This window comes from Corvus hawaiiensis, chromosome 10, assembly GCF_020740725.1.
Source record: "Corvus hawaiiensis isolate bCorHaw1 chromosome 10, bCorHaw1.pri.cur, whole genome shotgun sequence".
In the NCBI taxonomy this organism is placed as follows: Eukaryota; Metazoa; Chordata; class Aves; order Passeriformes; family Corvidae; genus Corvus; species Corvus hawaiiensis.
In genome coordinates, this window is record NC_063222.1 from 14,151,551 (window position 1) to 14,167,600 (window position 16,050).

General features: G+C 38.2%; 1 long non-coding RNA gene across 12 annotated transcripts in view; it reads left to right on the forward strand.

Annotated features, from left to right (window-relative positions):
* Window positions 1-16,050, forward strand: part of LOC125330595 — a 473,930-nt gene that overhangs the window by 31,380 nt on the left and 426,500 nt on the right. For 8 of the 12 annotated variants that reach the window (XR_007205618.1, XR_007205625.1, XR_007205624.1 and 5 more), the window contains exon 2: window positions 8,059-8,122. The exons of the other annotated variants lie outside the window; for them this stretch is intronic. This is a non-coding gene — a long non-coding RNA (uncharacterized LOC125330595). The remainder of the gene's footprint in view (window positions 1-8,058; window positions 8,123-16,050) is intronic. 12 annotated transcript variants of the gene reach the window in all.

Genomic DNA, 16,050 nt, shown 5'->3' on the forward strand with positions numbered 1-16,050 from the left:
AGGTAATTTAGGTTTCTGTAGCAGAGAGCGTATTTTTAAATTTTTTGAGATATGAATACCTAGCCTTTTACAGTTTCAAAGATCTAATGAGTTTCTTATTCTGCACTTTGAATATCCCTTTAATATAAGGTTGCACGGATGAAATGTTCTTTTTTTTTCTTATGCCACTAGTAAGGAGCATTATAGATACCAAAACCCCTCAGTTTTACATCTTGTCTCTCTATATTGCATTGATCCAAATAAAGGACATGCACACTGACAAGTGTGTGCCTGTCATAGAGTGGAACAGTCATTATGAGTTTTCCATTATATGACAACTCTATGACTTCTTTTGTGACAAAATGATTGGAAGATGATAAGTGGCAGAATTTTCCTCCTCATCTGAAAGGAGACTGATGTAGTCATTTGCACACAATGAGAGTTATCAGCCTGTATTAGACAAGAACATTTATGACCTATAGCTGGTAATTTGTAAATCAGCGGAGTCCCTGAATTAGCAAAGACAAGTGAAGCCATGCAGGTTAATAGTTAGGGTTTTCCCCTTTAAAAGTACAAAAGAGTGTAGATATTGATATGATATCTAAGGAGCATGTGTTGTATTAGTAATTTTATTGACTGTTACAGAATTCCTTTCTCGTTGGATTTTTATGAAGTGTCTTACTTTACGTCTTCACACTTTCTAGAAGTACTGTCAGGTTATATGTGGGACTGTGCAATTAATGGCAATGTCTTTCTAATGTGTTTATCCCAGATTCCTGAAGGTCTGATGAATGGTGGAATATCATCCAATTCATGTTTGTCAAATCACCATTTCACTGCCAGTGAAACTGGAATCCTGCAAGAACTTGAAATATGTTTCTCTTCTGTACTATGCAATATGGGAAATTAAAGAGAGTCAGTATAGATGCACCCCACAAAAAAGGATATATATCATCAATTTTAAGTGTCAAATTTTAGTCTGATCATAAATGAAAAGCTATTAAAGAAGAATTTGAGATCACCCAGATAATCATGTGGAGCTTGCATGCTTCATCCCTTAGGAGTCAAGGAAATTACTTTATTATTGATTTTTTTTCCTATTTTAAAATATATTAGCAGTAAGAGCAAAATATGATGTTTTCATCACCCTCTCCTCTATTTTTAAAGTTTGATCTCCAAGCAGCAGAGCCTTTCCATGTTGCTGGAGTACAGATGTAGAGTATGAATAAAGTCTATATGGAAATGAATGTACGCTGCCATGTAAAACACAGCTGACTGGTCACAGCACGACGACCAAATTGCATTGAACTGTACTGTGTGATTTAAAAAATTTTTCCTTCCTTTGTCAAATATTTCTTGTTATTGGTTGGCCACAGATTTATCAAGAGTATTTATGGGTGAGTTGGAAGCTAAATTACCTGAAATACTGTGAGTGTGAAATAGTGTGAAAGACAGGAATGTCATTTAGCAGATATATTAATCATAGGGCCACAGAATAAGCTGAGTTAGAAGGGACCTGTCAGGATCATCGAGTCCAAGTCCTGGCTCTGCACAGGACACCCCAAAAGTCACACCCTGTGCCTGAGAACGTTGTCCAGACACTTGAACTCCGTCAGGCTTGGGGCTGTGACCACTTCTCTGGGGAACCTGTTCAGTGCTGGCCATGTTTACCAATTATTAAGGGAAGGCTGCTGTTTCTCCACATCTCAAATGCTTCAAAATTCTGACATTACTGGAAACTAAAGCAAGCCCAGGAGTTAATTTTTGAATAACTGCAATACTATTTCAGCTGTAGCTTTTAAAGGGAATTTTGCTGTTAAATGAGCTACTTAAGTAAACAGATCATAGTTTCCAAGGACCATTCACTGTATTGCAGTTAAAACCTCCCAAAGCAGAGCCAGTCTCTGCATTTGTTCTGTTGTGTTCACCCCAAGAGAAAAAAGCCTTCCTTCTGATCACAGAGCCGCTAACACAGGTACAGGAATCTGCCCACAGCACAGCTTTCTGCTGGTTACCCTTTTAGTAAGAACACTCTTCAGTTGGTTTTAGCCATAATTTTGTTAAATTGACTGGGAAGATAAGAAATGTCTTCATTTGTGATAATTTTTGGACAATGAAAACTCATTTTCTTGAAGAACAAAATAAACAAAAAGTTGAAAAATATGAGTAAATGCCACAAAAATAATTGGGAACTTAATCCTTCAGAGTTTTTAGTTTAGATTTGTTGTTTGTGGAGTCTGGATTTTTGTGTGTTTGTTTTGATAAAGTTTTGTTTATGTTCTTTATTTTTATTTAGGATAAAATGTCAGCGCAGGGTTTTTTTTTCCTGCATCAGGGAACACATTGACATGGCAATGTAAAACTCTTCTATTGGATGAAACTGGAGATTTTAGCAAGTAAAAGGCTTGGATTTTAATTGGTTCATTTTTATGTATTATGCTATGTAAGACAGACACAAGGCAGGACATAATGAAAGTTCATGTAGAACCTCAGGGTATTTGAAATTTAACTGAGGTACACAAGTATTTTTGTCCTTATGGCTTGCATATTTGCCTTTGATATCAGATTTTATTGGTAGCTCATTAAATCCTTCATATGAATAGAAACACCTACAATTACAGGTCCTCTCAGCAGAGAAGAAAGCACTAAAACACAGATGATGCTCGAACTTGGCTTGTGTTAAGCAAAATAGCAAATGAGGTACAGAAATACACTGTAAGAGGGATAAAGAGGGAAATTTTCCCTGTAGAGACCATGGCTGATGAAGGCTTTTTCTCCAGCCTGTGAGATAAGACAGTGGTTGTTAGTGGGTTTTGCCACCAATCTCTTGCTCCTTCCCATCCCCTGATACCTCATCCCTGTGGGAGTGTGGATCTGGAGTGTGTGTTAGGGAATGCAGTACCGGGGCACCCGAGGGCAGCGCAGCTGCTCAGGCTCTAGAGGGGCAGCAAAATCTCTCTTCATAATAGGAAGTAAGGTTTTCCTTTATGCCATGGGTGTTTGTCCGTTGTCCAGTGGCACAATTCCAAGTCTCAGGCAGCTGCTGTAATTGTTGCCAGGGAGAAGTTTGGTTAGCTATCCACCAAAGGTGTAATTAGTCTTTTACCTGTTAGAGCTCATCTAGTTAGAGAAAAGGATTGAAACAATTCCCTGTCCTCTCACCATTTCAAATAACTCTGTGTGGAGTGCTGGCTGAAAAGGGAAAATCTGTCTTTTTGAATTTAAATGATCCCTGGAGTTAGTAACTGTTGAAAACATGTAGCATATTCTATATTCTTTACTTAATGGGAAATGAGATTTCTTGGACTAGAACATTCTAAAGGGAGAAGACAAACATTTTTACTTGAATTTTATGTTTATGTTCTGACCAAGTCAGAGTGTTACATACTAAGTGGTTTGAGTCCTTTAGTTATTTAAGCATTTCATAGTCTTGACTGCTTGTCTTGAAGCTGATAGAAGCTGAGGTTGTAATTTGTCTGTCAGAATGCATTTCCTTTCCAGAAGCCCTATAGTAGTGGTAAAAATTAGTGGTTTGCCGTGGGTGTTTCAACAAGTGTGCTCAATTTAAGATGCCAAATCAGAATGGATTCCATAATTCTTACAGCATGTTAAATAAGTCCATTAACTAATATTTTTTTACTATTTATTCAAAGAATTCTCTGTGTTAAGAACTGAGGTTAGGGGAGGGGTTTCTGTGGCTTTTTGTTTGGTTTTTTTATAACCAGTGCAGAAAATCTGCCACTTTTACCAGAAGTTTGAAGGTCATTGTAACAATCACTGAATGAACTTTAATTGCAATAGGAATGGATGGAAATCTCTTACATCTGCTGAATTCTGGTAAAATACTTCAGTGTAAGTTATCGTGTGGGTCACGATACTACATTTCACAGAGAAGGATTTGTGAAACAGCTTAAGATTGACTGGACTCTTACTATGCAGTATTATTTATTGGTGATGATGTAAGCTGTACAAAGAGAAGGATGAAGCACAAGGGTGTTAAATGTGCTTTGTTCTTTGAATCATCTCCATAGCACTGCGAGCTCCAATCCACTCACAGGCTGCTTCTCATTCTTAGAGCACAGACAGGAACTGGCCATGTTCTGCCTATATATTCTGCACTAGTCATTGCTTAACACTTGACTTTTCATTCCCATTTCATACCAGGCAGACAGGCTTTAAATACTGGTACATTTTTTAATTTATAGTTTGAATAATTGTTCATTTTGTTTGTATGTTTTTTACTTTAAGCAAACTTCAGCTGAGATTTTGGGAAGTCAGTGCATCTAGAATTCATATGATGAGTGTGATGCAATTTAATCTCACTAAAGTCTCTTCTCTTGGATACAACTTGCTATAATTGTACTGTAGATCTGTATCAAATTGAGATTTAGGAATAGAAATTAAGTTTTGTGTTATAGCAGGCTTAGTGAAAAGCCTGCAAAATTTTTTCAACTGTAATGGGCTCAGGTCAGGTGACAATTAAATACCGTTGCAGTAATAACTAAAACACATTAGAAGAAAACAGTTGTATGCGGGTTTTTTTTTTTGTGGTTTTTTTGACATAGATTAAGGATGCTTAGCTCAGAAATAATATTAGGACAAAAACCACCCTAAAATCAAAGATGAAGAGCACCTCTTATCTCCCTGATGGGGGTGGAACATTTCAGTCCTGCAGCTCAGGAAATTGCTCTTTCCTTTGCACAAAAAGATTGAGGATCCAATACTGTTCTCTTACCTCCATTCTACCCATTACAATTAAGGAAAGAAATTTGTGTCTATAAAAAGTCCCATTGAATCAAACAGCATTCATTTCAGTACATAATAGTCTCATAAAAATCAATAGGACTGTGGCTGTAACCTCTGTGTCCAAGGGGAATTGTGTGTGCTGGTGCCTTCCCTGTCTTGGAAGGTCTCCGAACCTTTTTGCTCAAGCCTTTAATATAGAAGGAGCTTATTGAAAACCTTGTTTGCTACATACTGAAGTGCTTTGATTTTCCTTCCTTTCTGAAGTATTGTGAGACAGTGTGTACCACTGTCCTTGGGGTGCCTATTAATATCTATTATAGTAGATATACTGGTTCATTTCTTTTTCATGTCAGTATAAAGATTTGCAGCCTACAAGAAAAATAATTACTGTGCATTTTCTTTTTCACTTAGGAAATGTTTTTCACTTAGAAAAAAAGAAACCCTCAGTAAGTGGCACATCTTGATGTAATTATTCAGAAATGTGGTTTAAATCTGACTCTTCCATTTTCTGTATCTTTTCCCAGTCTGATTAACATACACAATGAAAGTATTTATCTGTGAGGTTGAAAGAAAAAAAGTGCCAGCTGTATGTTACCAAATCTAATGAAAGACATCTTGCTGTCTATGGAGGTTGATTTGAATTTTCCATTCTGCCTTGTTATCCTTGAGAGAATCCTCTCTGACTGATTATGACAACTGAAAATGTGGCAGCAGAAATTCTGAAGGGAAAAAACCCAAGTGATTAGAAATGAAAGTTTTTTGCATATGAAATTTTATATTACTATATAATTGCAGTGAACTATAAGCTTACTGGAGTAAACATAACAATAACTTGTTCTCACAAAATCCTGCACTGACTTACAATTTAAGGAATCATTCACAATGTAGGAACCAGTGATTATTGAGCTGACGCTGGCAATGTATTAATTAATGCAATGAAGCAGCAATAATGACACTTGAGGGCATCATGCAAATCTTATATTTGAGTCATACTTAGAGTCAAATTAGAAATTACTCAAGGGACTTCACATTATAAACTTAGTCCATTTCAGACTTTTAGCAGAAACCTTTATTTCCTTTTTCTGTGGATAGTAAGTGCAGGTTTTTTTTAAAGTCACTCTCTGTCTAACTACACCTTTCACTATAGAATCATATCTTTGTTATAGAAATGTTATAAACCATTTTGTCAATTACCTGAGAGTCAGCAATTGGTATTTTCATAAGAATAAAAGGAATAATTTTTTTTAGAAGGCTTGATTTCAGTCTTGTGAATAGGAATTGCCTGTGATGTCTCCCTCCCTCATAAACAGTTTAACTGCATCAGCCATTGTGGCGATCAAGATCCTTTCACTTCAAAGTGTTTAAACCATCTCATTAAATATACATTAAGAATAGCATTGATGAACAGACATTCTTTCATTTCTCTGATTTTTTTGCCTTCTGTTTTCCTTTCAAGTCTTGAAATCTTTGGCCATTGGGATAATTAGTTTGCTCTTGAGATGGTGTCTCTCCTTTGGCTGTCAGCTTGCACAGGCACCTAAAGATAATTTAGAAATTGGAAGCTGGTTTATGACTAAAAGCATAAGTGTAGTCAAATAAGAAAATTTGCTGCCTATGACCTCTACCTTTTAGGAGTTTTCCTTCCATGTAATGCCAGGTGGATCATATCAGTGTTCATCATCTTTTTCCCCTTCCACTTTTGAAAATGAGTTATTTTAATCATCAGCCAAAATGAGAAATCTTTTATGGTCTTCAGAGAACATGAAGCAACTGGGAAGGAGAGAAGGAATAAAGGCAAACATAGTATGCTCAAGAGAGGAAGGAAGGAAAATTAGAATAGCAAATCCAGAAGTAGCCCTCTCTACTGGGTTTGCTGCATTATGGTACAAGTGATGGCTGAAACTATTGAAAGTCCTATGGAAATTACATCAAGAAAGTAGAGTGGCTGTTGTCTGTTCACAGCCCCCATGCATTAGAAAAACTTTCCTTTTCCTCTTTTTTCTTGATACTTTTCACTTGCTAGAAATTTTAGAATTTTTGTAAGAGGCAAATACTGGTTGTGGGATTGTTGGTTTTTCTCCCTTTTTTTAAATTTTTTTTTTTATTTGCCACACATGAAGATTAAAAAGAAAAAAAGAGGTGAGGCAAGATATAGTTAAAGCACCAAAGTTAACATGCTTTGTTTTGGTGTCTGAGTGAAGAGGCCAGGCTCTCTCAACTTGATAAACAGCCATATGATTGCAGTCTATAAAATCATTAGCAAAATGCAAAGCATGGAGGGGAGCACTGGCTGCTGCTGTTTTTTTCAGCTATAGTAACTGGAGGGCATTGAATGAAGCCAGGATGGGTGGGGATCAAAACAAACAAGATGAGCAGGATTAAGGGGTAGCAGGCCTGTGATCTCCTTGACAAGAAACACTGTGGGTGCCAAAAGTTCAAGCTGGTCCTAGGGCAAATTCATTTGAAGTTTTTGCATGAAAGACTGTTTTATTAGTAAAATGAAATTGTGATCTCTCTTAAAAGAAACCCTAAGTGATTCTATTTTTTTACAGTCACCATGAAAGAAAAAATTATTTAGTGTTTAAGTAATTCCCACTCTGAGAATGCTCAGAAAGATGGCAGGGTATGAGTAACTTTGCAAACAGACTTTGTCTTTTGAAGCTTGATTCAATTTTGGAAGAAGGTCCTCATATACTGTTGACAAATGAGATTGTAAGAGTGTAAATGAATGCAGAATAATAACTACTAGGAACAATAATATGTGTAGGGTTTGGTAGTGTCCCATTCACACTGCACAGACAATTCTTTCACTAGACTTTAAAAGAAACACCCTTCTAGGTAAGCATCTCCTTTTCTGTAACCTATTTTTTTCTCCAAGTTGCCAGCATATTTCTTTCATGTAAGCATTAGATCAAACAAAATGTAGAAAGCAAGCAGTGATTAATGTCTTTCCACTGTGTTTTCAGTGTGGAAAAGCTCTCCATAGATAAGCCATATTTGCTCCTTAACTAGCACTAAAGTATTACATCTTACTACATGCTCCATTTTCCTATTGCAAATTTTAGCTTAATTTGGCATACAAAACTAACCTATCACTCCAGCATCTTTAAACCTTCCAAAAATCCCTCATAAAGCAAGTAAATGTAGTTTTGCATACAATGTGAAATGAATATGAGCTATTTGCCTCTTCATTTGCTTTATTCTTTTTTTTAGTTGGTGAATGTTATGTGTTGGATGATTCAGGTTGAGTGGTTTCTCTTTATACAAAGATATGATTATCCTTTTAAAGTGAATATGGTTTAAAGTGAAACATACTATCAAATATTTTTACAGATGAAAAGCCATCAATGGATTTCTAAATTCTACAAATTTCTCATGTGTGTGGCTATTGGATCAGGTAAGTGCTAAGTTAGCCATAAAAAATATAGGAAGAGGAATATGACAACTGTTAGATATGCATCACTAGAAATCAAATGTTATTCTAGTCTTCAAAATACCTAAAGTTTATAATTTAAGCCAATCTGTTCCATTGCAACTTTCCTTTATTTTTTTTCTTATATCTCTGTTTGATTTATTGCGGGAAAAAAAAGGAAGGAAGAAATAATTTTATGGGCTTGGTTTTACGGGAATAAAGATAATTTTTGGTGTTTCCACAGCTTTTATTATGCGATAACAAATATCCAAATATGTGTTTCTCATAAACCTCAGTTCTCTGTTCTTCAGAGTTGTTTTGGTTAGTCCCTGACATCTAATTCCTTTTTACTTTGGCGTCCACATGTATGCTGTGACCTGAAGTTAGACCACCTGCTGGCTGACACCCTGTTAGCCTGTTTTAGAAATAGACTATTCCTGTCAACACTGCTCTCAGGTGTATATGTAAGACTCATATACATGCAGACTTACAGTGTCTGCCTTCTTAGTTATATTTGCCCAAGCAAACCTCACTGGGGAACAATTTGAGCCGTAAGCACCAGTCTACAGCATGCATGAAGAAAGCCTTTTTTATAATAGCTATAACTATATATAGTTGGTGAATGCTGGCAGGGGTACTAAACAATTTCATCAGGTATTTTAAAAATGAAATGTAACTTAGTAGAGCTTTGCTTTGAGCCCACTGTGGAGTAAGTCTGTTGGATTTCCTTCAAAAAACAATTTGTGCATTCCCTAATTACCATTTACTACCCTTTCGTTTCACAACAGAATATAGCTTGTGTGACAACTGACTCAAAACTGCTGAAACTTTCTGCTTAGATCACACATTTAAAGTGAAAAATGTTAACCAAAATCACAGTCAGATAAAGCAGTCTTGCCTTAATAATATATTACAGTTGTCAAAAGGCATCCTTGTTAAAACACATAGTATTGGAAAAAAACTTTATCTGATAAAGGACACTAATGGAAATATGTCAATGGCTAAAGGGTAAAACCATTTTTAAAAGCATTTTAGAATGTAATTGGGATCAAAAGAAACCTTTATTGGATTCTTTGCTTGATCCAGATGGTGAAATCCTGAATAGTGATGCAAAAGAGGCAAGAAATGTCAACAACAGTTTGTGTCCTATATTTGGAATGAAGCAAGAACATGCGTACAGGAGGCAGATTTTGAGAGAATTGAATATTCACCAATGAGAACAAAAAAAAAAAAAGGAGGTAGCACTTACTGAAACTAAGATTTTTTTTTTTAAACCACAGATTCAGAAAATTTGTCAGAGACCTAAAAGACATGATTAACAGTGTTATTTTATCACTGATGTCAAAAAAATGGGGAAATTTGGTTTTTGAACAACAGGAAACTCTAAGCTGCTTAGCTACAGGTCACACAGAGGCACAATAAATGCAATAGTCAAATAGAGACTGTAAACACAATTTAAGAATAAAAATGGGAGACTTCCATCAACATGGCTTCAGGACAAGCATTTTTTGGTAAACAAATCTGTTATCCATTTCACAGAAATACAGGTTTGATGGACACAAACAGCTATGTTGAGCAGTAAATTGTGTTTTAACATCATTTAAAATCACATAACTTACTAATGCGAACCCTACAGGTTAATTGCATTCTGTAGACTTCACAGGGGTACTTAATATCTTCTTTACCTCAGACTTCAACAGAAAGGCCAGTTATCCTCAGGGCAACCAGCCCCCTGAGATGGGAGACAGGGATGAGCATTAGAATAGACCCCCTGCAATCCAGGATGGAGTAGATGATGACCTGCTGAGCCACCTAGACCCTCCCAAGTCTCTGGTAATGAACAGACCCCACCCAAGGGCAGTGAAGGAGTTGCCAAAAGAGCTTGTTCAACTGCTCTCCATCATTTATCATCAGTCCTGATCAACCTGGAAGGTCCTAGATAGCTGCAGAGTGACCAGTGTGATGCCTCTCTGCAGGAAGGGTCAGAAGGAGCACGCAGGGAACTACGGGCCTGCCAGCCTGATCACAGTGCTGGGGAAGTTCAGGGAGAAGATCATCCCGAGTGCCATGCCATGGCACATACAGGACAACCAGGGGGTCAGCCATGGGCATAGAAAAGGCAGGTCCTGCTTGACCAGCCTCATCTCCTTCTATGGCAGGGTGACCTGCTTTGTGGATGAGGAGATGGCTGTGGATGTGTCTGTCTGGACTGTAGTAAAGCCTATGTCACTGTTTCCCACAGCATCTCCTGGAGAACCCGGCTGCTCATGGCTTGCACAGGCTCTCTCTGCTGGATAAAAACGGCAGGATACCTGGGCCCAGAGTGTGGTGGGGAATGGAATTACATCCAGCTGGCACCTGGGCACTGGTGGGGCTCCGCCGAGCTCGGTACTGGGGCCAGCCCTGTTTGATCAATGGGATCAAACAAGGGGATCAAGTGCAGTCTCAGTGAATTTGCAGGCAACAGCAAGTTGGCTGGGAATGTGGATCTGCTGGAGGGCAGGAAGGTTCTGCAGAGGGATCTGGACAGGCTGGATTGATGGGCTGAGGCCAAGGGTATGAGGTGCAACAAGGTGAAGTGCCAGGTCCTGCACTCGGGTCGCAAAAACCCCCTGCAGTGCTACAATGTGGAGTTATTCAAAATGGTGGGATGCTGCTTTCCTGCCTGCTCCTGCAGGTTAACATCAGTCAGGGAGGCTTCTTTACATCATCAACCCCTAAGCATGCTAGGGTCCTGCTGTTTCAGAACCCCACAGCACTTAGCCCTATTAGGTCTCAATATGCCGTGGTGTGATTTGTGCATAAATACCAGGTAACAAACCCAGGGAGCTTTGTAACATTTTGGGTTTGTTCATCTACAGGCACAGTTGTTTCATGTTTTTGGGTGAAATATGTGTTTGTGGAGGAGAAACTGGGATTAGAAAGTGAGGCTCTAAAATATCTCTAAACACTCCTAAGGAATTTCAAGCTTGGGAACAGCAGTTCCCTAAAACAGAGCACAATTTGCAACATCTGGAGTTTATTACAAATTTCAATTGCATATAACACCCCAAGTATTTATTTTCCTTCTCACAGAAATCATCCTTTTTCTGGTGGCATTAATAATATACCTGTTTCATTAAACTGCTCAGGCACATGACTACTAGAAACTCTCAGTGAAGAAGAAGCTGAAGTTCCCTGAGTGCTACAGTATACTTGACATAGTAGTAATATCTGCTGAGTTATGGGCTATATAATTTTTGAATCGTGTTCCACAGCACTCAGCAATATCTGTCATATGCTTTGTATCTATGTCACAGTTATTGCTGAGTTCAAACGAGTAATACTTAGGTTTATTTGAGAAATTCAGGTGAAAAGCTCCAAAAGATTTGTACTGTAGCAAAGTTTCATTTTCTACTGATGAGTCATTATTCTTTTATGAAAGTTTAATGAACAACAGCAAGCAAATAAAAATCATAACTGAGTTCACAAAGAAAGGTAGTATTGTGATGCCTTTTTCTGTGCTCACCTAAAATGTTGCTGACTTCCAAGGACAGGATTTTTCTTTCTTAATGGAACATGACTTAATTGCCTAGTTATAACTGTATGTTAATGTCAATAAAACTGCTTGTGAATGCAATGATTTAAAACCAGCAAGCTTTAAATTAGATCTCATGCATAGTATTCAGTTAGCCTCAAAGAGCAGAAATCAAAGATTTTCAAATAATCAGAAATGGAAAGTGGAAAAGACGTATTTAAGCCACTCTTTTTCTGTACAGAAGTTCTTCAACTTTTGTATCTTTATCAGCTGGAAATGCTCTGTTACTTGGGAAGTTTTTATCTTAGGCAGCCTTTACCTTTGTGTGCCAGCCTTCCCACATTTTCGAATGCACAGCATTTTTTGTCTGGGAGGTGGAAACCAGCAGAGAATATCCATCTTTTACCCTTATCCACAACCTCTGCAGTCTCTCCAGTAGTAAAAGGCTCACAATTTCTCTGCTATACCACTATACCTGTCTGCCAGTCTTTACAGCAAAGGACAAAATGGAAATGAGAGTATACAGCATATTTTAAATTCAATAGAGATCATTTTCCTTCATCATGTGTATAATATCTGGTAGATTTCTTTGGACCCATATTTACATCTCTATAGCTAGTGCTCTTTTAAAGCTCCCAGGCAAAGTTGAAATATTCCAGAAGCTGGATGTGAAATACTGTCTTAAGTGCTTGGATTACTTCATGTATACAACATTCTTTGCTAAAGGAGAGGAGATTTAGAGAAAGATGTGGGGTCTTATTCTTGCTGATGTCAGAGTACCTCTGAAGGGAGCAGCAAATCCTCACATGTCTAGATACCAGCACTTTGACCTTGACAGTGAGTTTACTTGGGTTGTGCCATTCTGCTCGGGCAAACCAAGCTCAAGTACATTGCAGTGCAACTAGAGAGAGCTGAGCCAGATTTAAAAATAGCAAGTACAGCAGCATGAATCTTGAGGTGTAGGCTGCATTAGAGTCTCAAGTTTCAATGGGGTCTCCAAAGTCTGTGGAACTGTTCTCTCACTAGCAGTGGTTAGCCTGTTCTGGCTGATCTAGTGATGTATTCCTGCTGCTTCAAGCAAGAAGTCCAAGGGACCGAGCACAGTCTACTTTTAGCATATGAGCACTGGCAACAAGGAAGAAGTAATTTCTCATCACTGTTGTGTTCTTCAGGCCTGAATATCAATGAATCCAGCCCTCCCCAGCTCCAAATAGTTGTGACGAGGTGTTTGAGCTGGCAGAATCAAGTGCACTGTGGTCATGCACCCCTCGACCCGGAGAAGGCATATAGGATGAAGAGGCTTCATTTGCTTCTTCTGCCTCTTTGCCAGAGGAGCTTCCCTCTCCCTGAAGAACTGTCAGCACCTCAATCTAGTGCAGTCTGTGTGTTTTGTCACTCTGTATTGCTGATCCACCTGGTGGTGTCTTTATAGTGTGAGAGTAATTGCTTTTCTGCAATACCTCAGTCTCCAATTTAAGAAGGTTTCAGAGCTGGTGTCAGTGCAGCTCCCAAGCTGAGAGTGCTTGTCTGTCAGTGGTACAACTGGACAGGAACAGCTGTGCTCAGATATTCCAAATTCCTTGCCTCTTACACATGCTTTACCTTTTCTGCAAGCCTAAGATGATACAAGCACATTAATTCAAAGGTGCTCACAAAGATATCATGCCTTTTTTACTAAGAATAACAAAAGCAAACAGTGTGAATGTAGTGTTCTCTCACTGTCTGTTCATACTTTATGTAACATATTGTGCTTATCAGCTCTTGTTGGGCTTGTGACAACAACCAGATTAGTGCAGTAGTGCTGCTTTGAAGGAGCTGTGAGTTATTTGGGCGGTGGAAAGTAAATGCTTCTTGTATGAATACTGGGATTAAGAAGACTGTACCACAATGACTAATAGGAAACTAGGCCATGAGCTTTTGGCCAAGACCTGTTTGGTCAATTTAACTGTTTAGTCCCTTTGGTAATTATGCAAGCAGGCATCCCATTTCATACTGAAACAAGAGTTACAGATCTGATACAGCTTTGATATTTCTGCATGTCTCAGTGAATATTTGAAGAAGTACCCTGTGAAGATGGAATGCCCCAAGTGTAAGTGGGAGCTCCAAAACAACTGAAAATGACGGGGGACATGCCTCAGGCTCCCAGGCCTTTTTTTTTAAATGAAAAATATAGAATGAGGCTCCCAGATATCCTTTTCTTTCATGTTCCATGCTTAGGGCCATAGCAACTAAAAAGCCTTGCTGCATTGAGACTTGAGATAAACTGAGGGAATATTAAATAAGCCAGTATGCAGAGATCACTGGGAGTAGGTAGGAGTTTGAAAGCTCCAGTTTATAAAAGTAACTAGGAAATTGTGCTGGTAGCTAAAAGATCAAACATTCAACTTATCAAAGGTTACGTTTGAAGTTTTGGGAAACCAAATAAAGAAATTCCTTGTTCTATTTCAGTGACTTCTGTGGCATAATTTCTTTGGCCATTGTACTTTCCTTAATAACATCTGATTTCTGTGGGGGTAATTTTAGCAGTGCTGCATCATACAAGATGCTTACAGAGTAAATGTTCTGCAAACAGTGTGTTAAATTGATTTCTTGTCCCTAATTGAGGTTGATTAAATGTAAATTTCAGGTTCTTGATCTAAGAGTTGTTGGCTTTTTGCCTTGGCTCTGGTTAGTGTGTTTCTTCTAAAACACACTTGAGCTAAAAGCACCCGTCTTTCTCAGTCCTCTATATTCATGTTGATAAAAATATTTTTATTTCTGGAGCAAGGCAGAGACTTTATTGAATATTTTGTCATTTGGTATATGACACCTAACAGCTCTGTGCCTCAAACCAGCTTTAACATTTTGCTGCTAATCTAGAACACAGGCTTCAAATGAGTTCAGAGGCAAGAATTGTAGCAGGACTAATGAAAATGAATTATATATGCTTCCTTATTTTGGCAATTTTGATTGAATTTTTTTTTTCCCATTTTGGAGAAGCATTAAAAGCATGTCTATAGAGAATTATACCTTTATGTGGTTTCTTGTGAAAATCACATTTGTTTGAGAAAGAATAGATGATTTTCTTTGAAGTAGAACCACAACCACTGAAAACCAGAGATATTTCTCCTAAGCAAAATGCCAAATATTTCCCTGTTTGTTTATAGGTCAAATCTCAAGGAGACGCAGAATCCAGAGAACTTTCCCCTGGCCTAACCCTTAATTTATCCAGTAGTTTAGCTCTGCTTGTCTGTCTGCACCGTGAATAGGCTGATTCCAGTGGGACTATTTATACCACATAAAGTTAAATCATGAGTGAGCTTTGCAGGATTGGGACCTTCAGAGGCAACTGGCAGATTTAAAATGCATTATTCCAAAATGCGGCAGAGAGTTCTCTGTGTTATGCTAAATGGGCTTTATTGCACTGAACTAATCTCCTAGTTATAACTAATCTCCTGAAGCCTGGTTCTCTTCATCCTCATTTCAGTAAATGCAAAGTCATTGCCTGAATCAAGTCAGGGTGTTTGGCTTTTTTATTCTTTCGTCCTTAATTATTACATAACCTTTAATACAGGGTTTACAGAAGAGAGAGGTAGGTCCAGTGTACAAATTGGATTACTCCTCCTGGAACCTGTGGAGTTATAACTGTTTACAGTGACTAAGAATCTGGCCCATAAACTTCACTGAAAGGCTTTCTCTAACCTGGCAGTGTAATTAGACTGAAAGAGTTATTTTCAAGAGTTGTTACTACCTGAAAATGATTACTCACTCGGGCATCGTTAGTGTAATACCAAAGTCACTTCTCAAGGATGCTGGAAATCCAAACACTCTGTGCTGTTTGCATTCCTCAGTAGGACAGTCAATATATTGCCTCCTGTGTGGCTTGTGTAGTAAAACTGCTGTATTAACTATAACAGCGTTGGTACATGTTTCCCTAATCAAAAAATGAAACTGGTGTCTCTGGCAGTAGATAACTATACTCCTAGCAAGACAGATGCTTGTGCCTTTTTATAGAGAGAGTAGCTTTTCAATGTGCAGCAAGGACTCTACAAAACCACATAACAAAACAGTTTATATTTGCAGATAAGAAGTAACATCACTTATACTGAATAAGCTGGAGAAAGCCAAGCGTATAGATTTTAATACACTTCATCAGTAGTACATTAAGGAGCAGACCCAAAGCCTCATGGAAATGGAAAGAGGCTACCTGACTTCAGCAGGACCTTGGTTGATCCTGTAATCTTTAGGGTGTGCAGGCTCTCATGGGGGAAAGGAACCACCACACACATAATATTTGAGTCATGATGGTGAAAATCATGGCAGTGATGGGTGAAATACCTGCAGCCATGTGGTCTGTTGCTGTCTTGTGTGGTAGAAGTGAGGAGATCAGGAAGAGGGGGCAGCTTCTCTCTGTGCT